We start from the raw sequence: 19,002 nt of genomic DNA on the forward strand, positions 1-19,002 counted from the left end.
ATTCCAAAATTATCAAGTCTGTATCCCCGATTGGTCCGTAGTCATGGGTAGAGAATCTTGATCTGGGGTACTATTTGTCGTCGTCTATGTCAGCTCATGAGCCCATGCCTCAAAACTTTTACGAGAGCATCATTGCTTCACGGGCACTTGGATTTATCCTTCCAGACCGGCTATAAAATGTCTATCCGACCCCGGTGAGAGCAATTCAACAATCCAGCTATGTTTCTCTTCCATATGCCCCCTCGAGTGCTTCTGACTCCGCCGGACCCTCCATGGTCTATCTTTTTGCTATGAAGATCTTGAGTGGTTAGAAGAATTCTTATGCATAGGGTGATTGTGTCGCTCATCTTAGCACCTTGTCGAGCAAGAGAATTAGCTACTACGGTTAGACGAATCCTTGTGATATCTCCTGGGTCTTCTCTCCATGCTCGCAGAGCTGTTCTAGTGTTTGCAAGGGCTAAAATGTGTGGACACCTTCCCCTTGTTTGCTTAATCAAATGACCATCGGGAAAGCCACAAGCTTCTTTCCAGCGGTTTCCCAGTCACCGAGAAATAAGCTAGGCATCTATTGGGTAGGCGACTTCTCCCCTTCTCTGTCATAATTTTATTAACGGGTCGATGTGACTCGTTTTATGGTAACTTTTGGCCCTGTGGGGATTTGGACTCCCTTCAATCCAAAGAAACCTTGGTGGGATGATTGCTGGTCAATATAAATCTTTGGTATCCATCCCACAATATTCTGTAACTTGGGGAAGCAATAAGTCCAAATCTGTTATCTCCTTGTTATTTGTCCCCTAAATTTCTAGAGCGTCGATCCATTTCCATATCTGATTTCAATTTCATACCCCTGGCGAAATCTATCTCCTCGCCTTCCCGGGCTATATATATGGGCCACGGCTGGGGATCGAAAAACAACTCGCTTCGTCTCAAACCTTCTGCGTCCTTAGTATAGTTCCTGCTTCTCCATGGGTCTGAGATCATGGAGAATAGCAAGAGGTTTGCTGAGGAGGCCCTCAATGGACCTGCATCATCGCGTCAACACCTTCATCGTTAGGAGGGTACAACTCGTGATGCCCCCACTGCCTCAAGGGATAGGGCCAACTCCGTTCGGCCTTTAGGACCCTCTTCATTAACAACTCGTCGCCAGCTCCCTTGTTATCAAAGAAGGTGGATTACAATGATGATCTACTTGCCTCCATTGATCAGCACAGCCAGGGTCTCGCTGAATGTCTCTCCCTTGCAGAATCAGCTCTGGCCATGGTTCGATGTCGATCACCTCCTGAGGATGATTCGGTGGAGGATAGGTTGGCCAAGGCCGAGGCTAGAATCATGGGTGAGATATCTGTCATAACCTTTGCTTCCTTTCAATTTCATCCTCAAGATTCTGATCATCTCCCCTTTGAATCTTTTTAGACTTGTCTGCCCAACTGGAGAGCCTCTAATTGGCCGTGGAGCATGCGGCGGGATTCGTCAATGCTAGAGGCACTGTCCTGGTGGTTCGCCTACACGACATCCTGAACCGTGTCAGGGAGGTCGCTCTGCATGGCATTTGCCATGGTGCCGCCATGGCATTGGCTTCTGCGCAAGCCCATTTTGGCCATGAACTTCGGTTCCTCCCCCATGGTTTTCCAGCTACGGCGCACCTTGGGGATTATGAACGCCTAATCAAGGATTTCTTCAGTGCTGCTAACACCATAGCCTTTATCTCCGGGGCTGATGATATAGCAGCCAAAGTGTTTTCGGCCCATAGTTTGTAATAGGTGATATTAGCAAACAATTTCTCCGTCTTGAGTGATTTTTCTTTTGTTTCGTACTTCATACTATATGCATCACTTTGTCTGTGTTTGCTTTGCTCTTGCGGGTGATACACATTGTACCGGCTTTTACCCCTTTGGGTTTATTTTCACACTAGAAGCAATACCCTTCTGGTATCGGCTATTAGAGCCGACAACTGAGCAAATTGGTTGTCAAGTATTAATCCAAACGTTAGGGTAATATTCCTTTAAATATTCCCCATTTGATTGATCTGCTAAATTCTTCCTCTCATTTTAGTGTTTCCAAAATATAAGTATTACCAGGCGCACAACGCTTGATCCGATAAGGTCCTTCCCAATTAAGTGACCATTTGCCGAATTTGTTGTCCTTTGACCCGATCGGCAATTTTACTCTCCAGATCAAATCTCTTTCAGAAAATTGCTCATTCTTGACCTTTTAATTATAATATTTTGCAATCCTCAGCTTATGGGCTTCAATGGTTTTCAAGAGCATACAGCTGAAGGCAACTCAAGTCTTCTAAGTCATCCATCACAAGACTCTTCGGCTGACAGATCACTCCGCAACATAACACGCCTCGATCCAGTTTGAACTTCCCAAGGAGGGATTGTATTATGGCTATACACGAGTTCATAAGGTGACCATATCAGCTCTTTTGCTCTTGGCCATCAAGGGTAATCCATCCCCAGCCCTCTCCAGAGTCTTGTCTCCCTTCTCTATTTTTGAAGATCAGGTCCTGAAGCTGAAATAGGCTCAGAGGAGTCTTTTGATCGTGAAACCCTTTTGGCCAAGGGGAACTCGAACAGGCATGAGGCTAAAGAACTGCCACAGTCGATTGATCACCATTGTTCTAGCTAAAGAGCTGATTTTGAAAATAGCCGATTCTAGACTCTAGGTCTTAATCCTATTTAGGTCTAAAAACATGGCCTTTATTAAGAGAGCTCTTTGATCTTCTATCCTTAGTCATCCGGTGCTGTATTCTCTTCAGTATTTAGTGAGGTGATGCTTTGCCTCCTATTAATTGAGGTTGCCTTTTACACAACCCGAGGCGTCCACCCCTTCGTTCCGTGGCTTCAAATACCGGCCGGGGGCTCCAGCCTTGAACACATCTGCACTTGTAATTGTTCCTGTTTCTTTGCTTTTCTTCACCCTCGTAGAACTCTGTAGTGGCCTTTCTCTCTTCCTGTAGACTTGATAAATTTCATGGCCGGCAAGGTGAACCACGGCAAACGTGTGGCGGAGGAAGTCCCGAAAGAGAACATGCCGATGAGCCAGCGCCTCCGACGCATGAGGTAAGATTGACATCCCCTGTTCATGATGATGATCTTTTCTGACTCGCCTATAGGTTCGTTGTGAATGACATCCTTCGTCCCCTCCGTAGGGCTGGCAAGCCTTCTGACATTGCATCTTTCATGCTAGCTTTGTCGTCAGATTCCTCCAACTCGTATAACGGCGATGATGCCCGGTGCTTCTTCCAAGAATGGAGGGAAGCCGAGGACCGCTACTCTGAGGCGATTCAGAAAAATAGCCAGCTTGAGATCCGTCTAGGGGTCTTCCAAGCGGCCCTTAATGCGGCTGAGGAGGAGGCCAGTGCCGTTCGAGCGCGGCTGGCTGAATCTGACACCGCGGTGGTAGGTAAGACAAGTTCTATGAATGCTTCTATTCTGATTTCCTCTATCTTTTATATTGACATTTCTTCTGTCTTATGTGATCGTCAGCCCTGATAGTGCAGTTGGAGTCTCTCCAACTAGCGGCGAACGCGGCCGTGGATGCCGTCAATGCCCGGGGCTCTCTCATCAATGCTCACCTCCACAACGTTCCGGCCCACGTTTAGGAGATCACCCTCCACGGCGTTCGCCATGGTGCGGCGGTGGCACTGACCGCGGTGCAAGTCCAGACTACGCACAAGCTCCACGCCATGGAGACTAGTTTCCCAATGGGCAACGGTCCTGAGGAACATGAGGACCTGCTCAAAGAATTCGTTATGGCAGCGGAGGCCATAGTAGACATCACATCTGCTCAGGATGTGGTGAACAAGGTCTTCGATTAGATTGTATTTAGGGTGAACTAATGAATGAAATCTTCCGCTTTTCCATGATTGTCCTAGTGCAATGCCCTTGTGTATATCGTGAATGTCTTTGTTTTCATTTTTGCTCTAAATGCGATACATATCGTATCAGCTTTCATGTCTTTGAAGATTTTTCATTTTTGAACTAGAGGCGATACCTTTCTGGTACCGGCTATTAGAGCCGATGGTTAATCGAATCGGCTATCAAGTGTTAATCAAATGCTAGGATGACATCCCTTTAAATATTTTTCCACAGAACTTTTCAAGGGTTAAACGATTGATCAACCCAGGTCAAGCATCCCATTAAGCGAAGCAGAACCTCCTTTAATAGATCTATTATGATTCAACCTAGCATTCACATACGTTGGCCCAAGCCCATTTTTAGGACCAATGCTTATTCTTCCTTAATCCAATGGCCGACGTGAAGCTGTGACTTTTTACTAAAACAAACTCTAAGAGCCAATCGCTTGCATCGGTTGTTGGCTTTCATGGCTGATTTTAATGAAGCCTCCTTCCCATAACTTGCCAGAAAAGCACTCGAAGTCTCCTAGTTCCCAGAAGACTGGATCGGCTATTGCGATGCTCACATACTCATCAGCGCGAACCAGTTCAACATCATCTGCATGTCATTGAATCAAACACTGATGCATGGTTGATGGTACACAACAGTTCGCATGAATCCAATCACGACCAAGGAGTAAACTGTACGTCCCTTTTCCATTGATGACGAAGAATATGGTGGGTAGAGTCTTACTTCCGATTATTAATTCAATATTTATTGCCCCCCAGGTCTTAGATGCGTTACCTCCAAAGTCCTTAAGCATCATGTCAGTCTCAACCAGATCTCCTGGTCCCTTGCCAAGTTTACAAAATGTGGTGTAAGGCATAAGATTGACAGAAGCACCTCGATCCACTAATATTTTCTCCATCAGCTTCCCATCAACAAAACCTTTCATATATAAAGCCTTTAGGTGCCGATGCTTGATTGGTTTATCGAATATCGCTTGTTGTACAACCGTCAACTTGGCAACTATCTCTTCATACTCCGATTCATTGAAATCCAAATACACTTCTTGATCTGCTGAAGCTCTGAATTCTGATGGCAATAGAAAAGCCATTTGGATATTAGCCGATGGTTGCTTTCTATCGGCTGTTTGCTTAGTACGCCACACTTGAGGTTTCCTTAGGCATTGCACCCTTCTCTTCTGGCTTCTTGTCAAACCTCCTGGACACCATTGGCCTTCCTACCAAACATATTCTCTCTCATTGCCTTCTCCTTCATAATCAGCCCAGTCTTGGTCAACAACTCTTTTTCCCAGCCGATTATGAACACTTCCATTTTTAAGCGCCAATCCATGTTATTATGATGATATACATCTTGAGCATGGATAGATCGGTGATTGGTTTGAGATTGCCTAAACTCCCAATATTGATTGCTGCATTCTGGGCAGTCATGTCTGGTAGGCAACTTCAAACCTTCATTCCAGCAATGTCTGAAGAAAGGACAATTCGAATGTGATTCGGCTTGTATCCTTTCATACCTCTCTTTTTCCAGTTGATGCTGGTATTCTTGATCCTTTAACCAATGTTGATAATCCTTTTCCTTCTGCCGCTGCCACTTATTCAACAGAATCCGAGATGTAACTCACGGCTTTGTCGCCCCATCTTTTGACGTTTCTCCCTGCTCATATCGGCTCTTTTGCTTATCGTGACGTCTCTTAATTTCCCTGTATTTGTCGACCGATATTTGCATCTTGGGATCGACTGTTCTAGCTTCTCTTGATTTGGTTGATGTTAGGACCTTAATTTTTTTTTATCAGCCTAGCATCAACCATGTTTTGATCTTCTAGGAAATGATTATCATCAACTTTCATTTTCCAAGGCGTGTCAAATTTGAGCCTTCCTTGCTGAATAGCCCTCTATATATGCTGCCGGAAAATTTTGCATTCATTAGTGGATTGAGAATTAGCGTTATGGAACTTGCAGAACTTCTTATTTTTCAACTAATCAGGGGGCAACAAAACATGACCATCAGGAAACTTGATCTGCCCCTTCTCAAGCAAGAAATCGAAGAGCTTGTCTAATTTAGTGACATCAAAGTCATAGCTCTCCTCAACTCCTCTTCCCCAAGGATTTGGCACCATTACTGTTTTCTTGCCCCAATTCCATTCAGCCGCAGCAACCTCCTCCTCGTCATCTTCATAGCCGTCATCGACTGAGTATGGATTGTAAGCTTTAGCCACTGTGTTACTCTTCTGAAATCGGGTATCTTTGCACATACTCTGGAATTGGCTATTAAGCGCTGCCACTCGTTGAGCCAATTGACCCAAGTTGTCAAATTCTTGTCCCAACAGCTTTTTTTCCACATTGGCAGCATTCCTTGAATAGCTAAAGCAGCTAGTTGATCATCAGCCAAGTTTAATGAGAAGCACAAGTTCCTAGTCTCTCAGAACCTCTAAAGAAACTTAGTGCCCGATTCATTAGTCTTATGCCTTATAGTTGTCAAATCAGTTATCTTCTTTTCCCTAGTCCCAGTGTAAAAATATGTATGAAACTTCTTCTCTAGGTCAGTCCAATTGGCAATGGAATTGACTGGTAGTAATGAAAACTAAGTGAAGGCTAGCCCTACAGGGATAAGGAGAAGAAACGAACTTGATGGGCATCCTCAACTGATGCTTCACCCAATTGTGTAAGATACCGACTGACATGTTCTATCGTGCTTGTACTGTCTTGGCCAGTGAACTTAGCGAACTCTGGGCGCCTGTAATTTGTGGGAAGAGCGACCAAATCATACCATTCTGGATATGGGCGTCTGTACGAGAAGGTCAGCCCTTTTGGCTTTAGACTGAACTTATTCTTCTTCATCTTGGTCACCTTTAGCAACAACTCGTCAGCTTGTGGATTTGGATTTCTCTGCAACTGCTAACCCATCTGTGGATTGAAATCCCATGTGCCTTGATACCCTGGATTTAAAATCATGTGGAGGGTGTTATAATCTGTTCCATAGTGATATCCTTGTGGGATCTCTATCTGTTGGGTTCTTTGCTGGCTTGCTACTTGAAGTCTCTGATTGTAGACATGAGGATCTATATCTCTACAGATCCTTTGAATTGACGGTGCTATTTTTTGAGCCAATGATGGTATGTGGCCTGATGTGCCAAAATTGATCACCTGGTTCTGACCTTGCCCCGTTGGCTGTTGCACAAGCTATACTAATGGTCTAGGATTATATTGTATCTGATTCGTAGTAGTTCCTTGAGCTTGTTCAGATGAACCCTGAACTGCTTGGACATCGTTATTACTAGCTGGTGCTACTTCTTGATGGCTGGTACCGACTTGATTAGTCCCTTGGGTCGACGGATCTGGAATGTTGTAATAAGCCAGCCCACCTTAACCAACTGGAAACCCATGAATCGGCTCTTTCATGGCGTTGTGGAATGTGTCCAAGAAAGCTTCATTACGGCTTGATATGGCATCACGAACAGATTTGTCTACAACTTCCGTAAAGAAACGCCTGTCTTTAACTTAAACTATATCTGTCTGCCCGTGTAATAGAACTCTTGGTAGTGGAAATTTCTGAACAATTGTGTTGTCACATGTTTTGGTGTAGGACAACAAACATTTGCTCTGAAATTCTTCTATAGCTTTGCCGCTGACATCTTTATCTCCATCAGGTAGATCTTCATAATGTACCATAAGGATGTCGTTGTTGTTGTGAACCGCCATGACGATTGTGGTGTCCCTTCGGGCATGCCAGAAACGTTTGTCGATACGGAATTTTTGTCCCGTGCCGAGGGCACACGAGCAAGCCAGAAGGGTCCGCTCGATGGAGATGGAGATCCATCTACCTTCAGTGTAGGGGTGGTCGATCCTGCGCACTCCTCTCGAGACGTGCTAGTCAATTTGACCATGCAATTGATAAGGAGAGAAAGTTTATCAGTAATTTAGGGCGGAACAAGCCGGTGTTGCCAGACAGTCCTGAATGTGCGGCTCTGAGAGCCGATATGAAAGAAGATCGACTAAATAGTCGATTCCAGCATATTCATAAGAATAAATCGGTTAAAGCTCATGGGGTTGCTTAAGAAGAATCGGTTATCGTTCAGGATGAATATCATTCTTTAGACAAATATGGGTCAATGGCAATAAGATATTAACAATAATTAATTTATACTGAGCCAATGACTGCAAGTAACCAAACCCCTTTATAAAAGAAACAATTCATCATCATTCAACCATTTAATAGAGATAAATCTAATGAACATATTAGATCTCATCTATCTCTATGACCAGTGGGGCATGAGGCAGAATCATGCGGGCCGTAGAAACAATAATAGACTCGATGACCCTAACTTATTACTAATATCATTGGGGCATGAGGCAGAATCATGCAGGCCATAATACAATAATAAGATCATGGGGCTAACACATCTTTCAACCTATCGCTACTTCAACGGTCTCGTGATGTGAATTGTTCGTGAAAGCACTCGATATCGGCTAAAACAGCCAATTTAGGCATAGCGCATAGTTAAGATCACGCCCTCTCAGAAACAGATCTACCAAATAACGATCCCCACTCCACGGTGCTAACAGTGGGGTGTGAGGCAGAATCACACAGGCCATGATAACAGGCCATGGAACGGTTTTCGCTAGCCAATAGATCTACTCAAGACCAGACACGTCTTAACCGCATGCTATGCACGATTAAGATTGATATAAAACAGCCGATAAAACATAACTCATCATTTAAAGTGCAGATTGGATCAAATTTAGATTAACAAACGATGGATTAAAAAGGATATAAGGCCGATCTAGATAAATCCCAATCGGGTGAAGTGATATTGCTGTAATTAAATAAATAATAGAAGCAATAAGCAGTATCGGTAACTTAATGAATCTATCCAAAGGAACGACACCCTTAGATAGAGCCGATAACTTGACCTTAATCTAGTTCGAGCAGTGGAGGTCGACCGGATCGATGTAGCCTTGCTTGAACGAGACAAGAGTCGATAACTAACTTATACCCGAGTCGTAGTGGAGGTTGACCGGATCTATGCAGCCGTATGAACAGAGATATAAGCCATGACAGTACTTACAGACAAGCAGTGGAGGTCGACCAGATCGATGCAGTCGTACTTGCTGAAGAACTCGCCGAGATCTACTCTACTCCTACTCCTAAGGGGTGGTCGGAGCCAAAAAAGTAAGTAACTTGTATTTGATTGATTGTGTCTTTAACAATAGCCGGGGTTTGATATTTATACCTGGGACCCTCGCATGACTCCTATCTAAGCATGATTCACCACAATCTTTGACCCTCGAGAAGATATTCCTAATTTAAGATAACTTGGACTCTAATCTTTCCCTTTTTGTAGAGTCCAACATACTTTATCCTGGCGCCGATCGTAGCCTTTGTCGTTATCTACTGGCACTACCTGAAGAAAGCTAGTTCCAGTATTGCATTCGAATCAGCTGATTCCGATCTACATGCAATTGATTCCTTGATGACATGATCTTGGGAGCTTTTAAGTCCCTGTGACTCTTCTTCCAAATTTTGGTGCAGACACATACTACCCCCTGGTGAGTTTACTAATATGGGATTTGGCATGGCACATAAGGGTATGCTATGGTTTCTAACAAATGCTTGTGATATGAATGAATGCGAAGCTCCAGAATGAAAAAGAATAGTGGCAGTGGTTGAGTTGACATCGAACGTACCGAGCATGACTTCTAGTTCTGCAAGCACCGTCTCTGTGGACACATGGTTCACCTTCCCTGTGTTGGGTGCTATCTTCTGCGGCATTCCCTTCTGATTACTATGCTGACCCTGGGTTGTTTGCTGATTTTGCTTCCTTGGGCAATGGTTAGCATAATGCCCAACTTCTCCACAATGATAGCATACGTTGGGAGTACTAGGTGCACTGGTCTTCATGGGAGTGTTGTTGGGTGTTCCCTGTCGTGGTGTCTGCTAGAAGCCTTGCTGAGGGTTGGTGCGTGGACGAGTATTGCTTCCAGAGGCCTATCCCCGAAGCCTCCTCTTCTTGGCCTCCATCTCCTTACGCTTGTTGTCAATAACAATAGCGTGATTCACCAGCGTCTAGAAATTAGGGTACGTATTGGACATAAGCTGGAGTTACAGACCATCATACAGACCCTTGAGAAAGCGGCGTTGCTTATCAGTATCATTAGCCACCTCATTCGGAGCATAAAGTGATAACTGAGTAAACTTGTCACGATACTCCACTACGGACATGGATCCCTGCTTCAGAGCTCTGAATTCTTCCTACTTGAGCTCTCTATCCTTCAGGTATGTGGTAGGATCGGAAATTCTCTCCGAACTCCTGCCAGGTGACAGGAGGAGCATTAGCGGGATGTCCATACTGAAATGCCTCCCACCAGTCTTAGGCTTCTCCCTAGAGTTGTCCTGACGCGTACAACACCTTCTGCTGATCATCACACTACGCTATGTTGAGTTGCTTTTCCACTGTACGAAGCCAATCATCTGCTTCCAGTGGATCAGTGGCATGAGAAAACACTGGGGGATGGCCCTTCAAGAATTCACCACGCTTTGTCACGCGGTTCTCCACCAATAGAAGGATTCTGCTGATTCTGAACCAGAGCTTGCATAAGCTGTGTCTGCACTACCAGAAGCTGCTACATAGTCGGTGGCGGTGGTGGTGGTGGATGTGGGGGAACACCTCCACGACCTCGGCCTCTTCCTCTTTGAGACATCTGACATCCAACACAAATATTCAAAATTTAGAGATTTCCAAGTTATATACACTTATATAGATATAGATGAGTGTCCATGCGTTGCAATGGGTGCAACATAAATTGAATGAGATGTTTGTTAGCCAAGTCAAAATCAAGAATATATCAATTCAATGTTTCACATGCATTATACCATGATAATGTCTAGAAACACATTCATTATCGTAATGAATTTAAAATAAAATCTAGGCTTAGAGCTTGTAGTCTGAAAGTTACGACAAACATCAGTTGCCTCAAAGGCTGAAAATTTATTGCTAGGCATCGAATTGAATTTATCCATGCTCTGCCTTGCCAAAACATGTATACTCGGACTTACAATATCCATATCCGCATGAGACGTGGCAATAATTCATTTTTTAAGAAAAAAGTATTTGTTGTCAACACGCAACGCGAAGGACGACGGACGAGATTTGGATCACGATCGTGATCATTGCGTGGTGATATTCCAATAAATTCTTTTCTCTTCCCATAATTCTCTTTCTGTTTTATTCCATTTTCTTTACTTGCCTTCCAGTATCTCCATGCGGTGATTATTTGCCTACCGGATATGGATCGTATGAGATGCGGTGATTATTTGCCTGCCGGATATGGATCGCATGAGTGTTTTATTCCTGCCGGGTAGATGTTGACAATCCGTATGTTTTAGTTGTAGAGATAGGATACATTCTGAAAATTTTCTGAACGAGTTCCAACATCAGCAGCTCGGTAAAATAGTCATATCTCGAGTTCCAGACATCCAAAAGAGGCATGCTGTACAAGGTTGGAAAGATTAAGAAATTATATACAACTTGTATTGAGACCATATTTCCAAATTCTGTCGTTAGTTTACTCAAAAACAGGATACAACCAAAACTGTTCCAGATTCTAGACTGCACAGAAACTTTAATTTAAAACAGAAATATATCACAAACCCGATCAGATATAGGGGTGATTCTAGAGGCATTGGAAAGATACTTAAGTCTAGTTGTTCCTATAAAAATTTCATGATTTTTGGTCATGTAGATTTTGATTGGCATTGAGATAAGGGCAGACTGCTCCGAAAACAAATCCGAGAGAATATGATGTACCAAATCCAACTATTTATTTATTGGCTCAAACTTTAATATCCTTAACTATGAAACTTGCGAACATGCCCACAAAGTTCCAGCACTCATTACAAAAATCCAACTCACATATAAACATAATAATAAATCAACTAGGCATACCAAAGTTCACAACCCACTTCTCGACTCGACTCGACTCAACTTGACCCGTTCTACTAATGTATTATTACATAAAAGGGACTCCAACATCTATGGGTGAAATTTATGGGGAAGCTCCTCGTACATCTTTGGTAGGTTGAGGCACAACCTTTGCTCGTCTATCACTTGTCGGTATCTCTTAAAGGTTTCCTAATGTGCCTTCAACTGATCTTCCAGTCGCCGAATCTTCGCTACTGACTCACAGCCAAAGTGTTTTCTTCTTCTTCAGGCTCTTCCAGGAATGGCTCCGGCGTAGATGCAAGTGTTGGCAAATCAACTTCTTGTTCCTGGGGTTCCTCCTCCTCATGTGGCTCCATGGACAAGCCACGAGGCGGGTAGTAGCCTCCGGTGCTGATGCGGGCGGTCTTATTGGCATGAGGCATCTACAGAATTAGATTTAGTCAGATTAGAAGAAATAATTTTTATAACAGAGTAAGGCAAAAGAAGCATAAAATTTAGCAAATAACAAGGGTGAGATAGGAAGCATGAAGTAAGTGAAGCAAAAGAAGCTAAGACGACCATTGCTAACTAGGCTTGCGTTCTACAGTCAACACGGCTCTGATACCAATGTGTCACACCTAATTTTAAGGATAAAATGGGATGTAAAATCTTATGTGCGCCCAGAGATCAGTCACACACATAAGCTGACAAATTATAAATAGTAGCATCATAAGTGTTCATTACATCACGAATAATAGAACATAGTCTTCACATAAATATAGCGGAAGTAAAAAGAAAAGATCTCTCGCGAAAGCTTCATATCACAAGGATGTCGACTGGTTGACCACAAGTCTAGTAATCCTCAGGAAAATCCTCATTACCATAGCCATCTGTTACCCATCCAGGATTTTTATCAAATAGTGAAAATAAACAAGCGTAAGTACATGTCATACTCAACAAGTGTAACATGGGGTTCATGAGGCTCAAAAGGCTTGACATAGGTTTAACAACATTCAGCTTTTAGTTGTCAGAATTTTAGCATAAGAGTAGAAACAAGTTGGTTCAATTCAAAAACTAAAATACATGATCAATGTAAACATGAATAATGAATAGCATAAACAGATAATTTCTTAGTGATCATCTATTCCATAAATGTTCCAAGGCCGCTCGTGACCGTGAGCACGACTGATATACCAGTTTTATACTCTGCAGATGTTGTACACTTTCACTGTAAGTCGTGATACCCATATGCCCGAGTTAATTACTCCCAAAACACTTCCAAGGTGAGCAGGCAAGGGTCACTATGAAGCCTTTCAAAGGTTCATCTAACAAGTTAGGGTCATTAGATTCACTCGTCACGTCAAACAGATATAGGAACCCCCTGTCGAATGGCACAATTCTATCGCACCTATACACATAAGAGTAGAGGCTGTCCTATACCCGATTCGTCAAGCCATTCTTACGCCAATGAAGATAACCACTAACAAGCTAGAAAAGGTCCTCATACTGAGCTAAAGCCAGAGCCATATAGCCCTCATAGCTGTACTGTAAGTCCCGGATGATCACTTACAGATAAGTTCTTAGGGAGAGGAATCTGAAGCATTTAGAAAATAGCTAAATACTCCGGACCCCTGTTTCCATGTTGCTAAAAAGTCATATTTTAAAGTTTATTGCATATACCATTAGTCAAGTTACAAGATCATGGTTTAATTGAGCACTAGCAAAGCTACCCAATGCAAATCCCATAGGTGACAAGCTATAAGTTCAATTCTAGGGAGTTCCTATCAAGGTGACACATGCAACATGAATTAAATGTATTAAAGTTGATAGGAAACAAGGATGATCCCATGCTATACTTGCCTTGAACAAAATGCTTCTGCTGATCCTGCTCGTCAAAGTAATACTCTTGGTCTCCCACGAATGGCTCACCTTCTATACTCGATAATCACAGCAACATCCAAGCATCCAGAGGCAATCATGCATAGCAAACAAAAGCTATAGATTAGAATAGTACACCAATTAGCATAAAATCAAGATAAAAAGTTTGTAAAATAGATCTACGTCTCGCTACGATCACATAGATGCGAAGATCACAAAAATCAGAGCTAAAACGAAGAAATTATGAATTAAACAAGATTTCCTTTAGTAAAATAATAGGTTAAATCTAACCTCAAATTTTAAAAGTTGAAAACATACTTAACAGTAGTATAAACATGTAGATTACGGAATTATGAACCTAACGCAAGTTGAACGGACCAAATCGGAGTTAAAACGGAGATTTTATGGCCTATAGAAGGTAGTGGCAGTTCTGTAAATAGAGGAAACTTGATTTTTAAATTAAAATAAAGAAAACCTGATTTTTAAACCGACATAAGAACTGCGGGCATGATTTAAAGAAAAGTCAAGGGCTCCTTAGAATAAAAACAGGGACTACGGGTTGAGATCGGAATAGTTGTAACGACTCTTTTGCAATATAGACCGGCGAAGGGGTATCATTGAATCTAGGCCGTTGGATTAGAATTGAACGGCATAGATTGAATAGGGCAGGGGAAGAAAGAACCGGCCGGCTGGAATAGGACCGACGTGGCGACGCCATGGCTGGAGCGAGCGGCGCTAGCGATTCGTGGCCTACGGACCACCGTTTAGCGAACCAAGAGCACGAGGAGAGAGAGAGGACGATGGTGGACTCACCAAAACCGAAAACAGGGGCAGGAAACCAACGAAGGCGCGTGGCAGCTGCTTGAATCCGACGGTGGTGGCGGCGGCGGCGCTAGGGCTACGGCGGCTACGAGCTCTAGGTGAGGCGGAGGCTTGCTCTAGGGTTAGGTAGGGGAGCGGCGCAGGCACAGGCTCGACTTTTATGAGGGCCAGAGGTGTGGGGCGCAAGGCAAAGGGAACAGCATGGGCAGCGTAGACTCCATGGACGGCGGTGTCCGGCTCGGGCACGCACATGAGGAAGACGATGAAGAGTGGGGCTGAGTCGTCAGCGTCACAAGGAAGGAAAAGGCGGCGCGGCGCGCTGCTGGCTGCGGGCCGCTTGCTTTGCTAGGCCGCGAGATGGAGCAAGGGGAGCGGACGGCCCAAGAGTGAGAGAGAAGCGCGGCTGCGCGGAGAGGAAAAGCGAGCCGGTGGAAAAAGAAATCAGGCCGCGCAGGAGCTGTGCCAGCAGGCCGAGGAGAGCAGGCCATCCTGGCTACAGCGGGCCGAATTCAAGGAAGGTGAAATGAAATCCTTTTTCCTTTTTCTAAACCAATTTCCAACCAAGTTTTGAATGCAAATTCAAATCATTTTGAAATTTGATTTCAAACCACACAATACAAAAGTAATATGCAGTAGCATGAATGCACATACATGTATGTAGACCTATATTTGATTTTAATTTTGATAAAAAATATTATTTTCCTAAATTCAAATGCTCACAAAAAATGCATAATTAAAATATTTTCTCCTGTTTTAAAATTATGCAAGGCCTTCTGTCCGGCCCACTCGCGACGACGCTCTCCAATTGAAAAAGAAAAATAATCTCTTCGCATCACTCTGTCCGGCGCTTTCCTCTTCTACTCCGGCCGTCACCGCGCCCCTCTCTCCCTCACCGGCGAGCGCCTCCATCTCCTTCTCCCAGTCTGGCGGGCGGCTAGGGTTTTGGCCGGCGGCGGTGGCACCCGGGGCGGGCTCCCTCGCTGGCCGCGCCTTCCTCTCCCTCTCCTACTCCGGCCGGCCCCTCTCTCCCTCCTTGTACAGCGCCTCCCTATCCTGCTCCCAGTTCGGCCGGTCAAGGCCAAGGACGACGAGGGCGAGTCCTCTGGGCGGGCTGGGGGAGCCAGTGCGTAGCTCTCGGCTGTGCTGAGGGATTTGGGTGAGGGCGTAATGCGGCTGGAGCGGCGCCGCATGGAGGTGCAGTGGGAGATCGAGCGCGGGTGGCAGGAGGCGGACGCCCGCCACGCCAGGATGCTTGGTTTTGGTGCCAATGGGAGTGATTAGAGGCGTTGAGTTTTCTATTGGCACTGGCAATTTGGAGATGGGCACGGCGTTGAGGGAGAATAGAGAGGAGGTGCTGAAGCTGTTGGCTTGTAGTGTTTGGTGGAGAAAACCAGAGAGGTATGAGCTGCTGAACCGAACGAATCAAAGAGCGATCTCATAAAGTAGCTGTTGGAGGTGGTAGGGATTAGATTGGGGGCCGTAGTTGCTTTGAATTTTGGAGAACAAACTAGGGGTTGTGATGTTCCAGCTTGGCTTGTCGTTTGAGATTGCTACTTAGTTGTTACGAAGTAACTTCCAAAGTTGATAAGCTATTTGTCGATAGTCGATACCAGGTCAGCATCACTACTATAAATTGAAAAAATGCCCATTGCATGTTCTCTACAAATTTCCTATCATAACAGCAATAGCTAATGACAATTTAAGATATCCTGCAATCTAATATGCTCAAACTTGCTGCTTCCTTGACCTGAATACATATTATATATTTCATCCTTCATATCTCAATTTTTCAGTGAAATGCTAGATACATACCATGTTCATCATTAGTCATTATGTACTTGCATTTGTTGATGCTTGCAATTTTTTTCTTTTGATTCTTTGGCACTCTTTGAGAATCACTCCTTGAAATCTTGCCTGCAACTATCAAGGCTATACATTTGGCAATCATCTTGAGTGTTACGTATCTACATGATATAGTTGTACTTGCCAAATCCACCTCAACGAGGGTCCTACATATATTAAGGTTTGAGGAGTATTTACTTATACATAATTTATGTGTGCATTCAGTTTTAGGATCTATTTGTATGGTCTAAACTTCTGTTAACTATGTGATTAGCAGAACAAAGCTCCGCATCTCTCTCTTAAAAAAGGAAATTGAAACCAGGTGCATGTTTCAATGAGAATCAAAATGAAGACCTCCAAAGCTAAAGACGTCTCCTGTGATGGTAAGCACATGGCACAGAGGCATGTTTTGCATGAATACCAGAGGCTGATTTGACATGTTTCTATTGTATAGCTATGCTGATTCCACAAATACCGGATTGAACTGCACTAGAATGTTTGGCAGTTACTGTCTTTTTCACTTTGCCTGAGCATCAGCTTGGGCGTGTCATCATTCATCAGATTATTCTCCGAAACAAGTTTCCCTACTCTATTTTTGTACTATTGTTATGCTGTAACTACATTACAACTTTAGTAACCATTTCACTTGCTGTTGCACAAGGTTTTTTCCTGCGCTTGTTAGTTTATTATTCTCTAGCCTGTTGTTTCATTACTCTTACCGAAGCACACATTCAATCTATCATTGACAATGTCTTTATGCTCTCAGGTAGCAAGTCTGTACCTTCTCATTTCTCTGTCTTGAATCTTCAATCATGAGATAAATGAGCCTCATGGTTGATGGGAGTCTCCCAGCGCGGAAATAGTCGAGGAGTGCAGAGGCTGCATGGAATGTTGGGATGAATAGCAAGAAGGCACACCGCACATGGATCCCATTGATGCTCGCATAGAAGAGTCCACCAAATACAGCCGCCATGAGATATAAAAAGCATGGAACCGCTGCTTACTCTGTGCAATCTGGTCTCCTATCGAGGAATCACTACGTGAAAAACGGTTTGTAGCAACAGGATAAATTTTTTGTAGGGACGGCTGGTGATGGAGCCGCTCCTACAGTGGCGTGTTCGGGAGCCCAGAGACTAGCCGCCCCTGGTGTCTCTCGTATAGACGTGTTCCACGAGCCTTTGATGCAAGAAATGGAAGTTGTCATTGATATAGACGTGTTCCACGAGCCTCGATACAGGTGAAATCATTTATTGGTTGAAAATTAGGTTTGAAGTTATCATTTTTTGAAATTCAAAATTTGAACGGTTCAAATTTTGTCAAATAAAAAGATGATCAAAATAAAAGTTGTAGATAGTGATGTGTTCAACAACTTTTATATTTACAGGTGAAATCATTTATTGGTTAAAAATCAGGTTTGAAGTTGTCATTTTCTGAAATTCAAAATTTGAATTGTTCAAAATTAGTGACAAAGATAGATGACTAGACTAAAATGATAGAGCATGATTTTAGAAAATTTTAGAAAAAAAACCATCACATTTGGAGTTAGTACGAGGGAGAAAAATTAGTTACAAGTTTCAGCCACAGATTAAAAAGAGAAATCACACTTGTTCATCATTGATCATCATGAACAGTTGTGATTTTTCTTTTTAATCTTTAGGTAAAATTTGTAACTAGTCTTTCTCCCTCATACTAACTCCAAATGTGATGATTTTTTTCTAAATTTTTCTAAAATCATGCCCTATCAAGTTACTGTGTTGATTTGGTCATTCTTTTCATTTGACAAAGTTTGAGCAATTCAAATTTTCAAATTTAAAAAAAATAACAAGTTCTAACGAGATTTTCAACCATTAAATGATTTCAGCTGAAAAAGTGATAAATACCAAAGTTGTATAACTCATCAAGATCTACAACTTTTATTTTGGTCATTTCTTCATCTGACAAAGTGATATTAAACATTGTTCACAAATCAACATGTCTCTCGTATAGTTCATGAAACTATGAGTCATATGTGAATTTGTGAACAATGTTTACTAATACTTTGTCACATGAATAAGTGATCAAAATAAAAGTTATATATAGTGATGAGTTCAACAACTTTTATGTTCACGACTTTTATAGTTGAAAGCATTTAAGGTTTCAAAATCTTGTTTGAAGTTGTCATTTATTGAAATTTAAAATTTTAACTGTTCAAATTTGATCAAATGACAGGATGACCAAAATAAAAATTGTAGACAGTGATGTGTTCAACAACTTCTATGTTCATGACTTTTTTATTTAAAACCATTTAAGGTTTCAAAATCTTATTTGAAGTTGATATTTATTGAAATTCAAAATTTGAACTGTTCAAATTTGGTCAAATAAAAAGATGACCAAAATATAAGTTGTACATCTTGATGAGTTCTACAACTTTGATGTTTACAGAATTTTTATTTGAGGTCATTTAGTGTCCTAAAATTCTCTTTGTTTTTTTTAAATTCAAATTTTAAAATTTTAAAATATTATTTTTGTAAAGAAGAAAATATAAAATTATATATGTATACATATATATATATGTCATGAAATTGTTTATATTTATATTTATTTATACATATATAGAATAATCAAAAAAATATTATATAAATTTACATTGTGTTCTTTATATATAAATTACAAAATTATTAATTAAAATAAATT

At 42.4% G+C, this 19,002-nt stretch overlaps 1 long non-coding RNA gene across 1 annotated transcript; it reads left to right on the plus strand.

Annotated features, from left to right (window-relative positions):
- Positions 1–15,304: 15,304 nt before the first annotated feature.
- On the plus strand, positions 15,305–17,526 carry LOC136505935 (uncharacterized). Its single transcript, XR_010771353.1, has 3 exons — positions 15,305–16,510; positions 16,607–16,712; positions 17,096–17,526. It is a non-coding gene; the product is annotated as an uncharacterized lncRNA (long non-coding RNA).
- Positions 17,527–19,002: the final 1,476 nt, after the last annotated feature.

The sequence above is a fragment of the Miscanthus floridulus genome, chromosome 14 (genome assembly GCF_019320115.1).
Source record: "Miscanthus floridulus cultivar M001 chromosome 14, ASM1932011v1, whole genome shotgun sequence".
Taxonomy (NCBI): Eukaryota; Viridiplantae; Streptophyta; class Magnoliopsida; order Poales; family Poaceae; genus Miscanthus; species Miscanthus floridulus.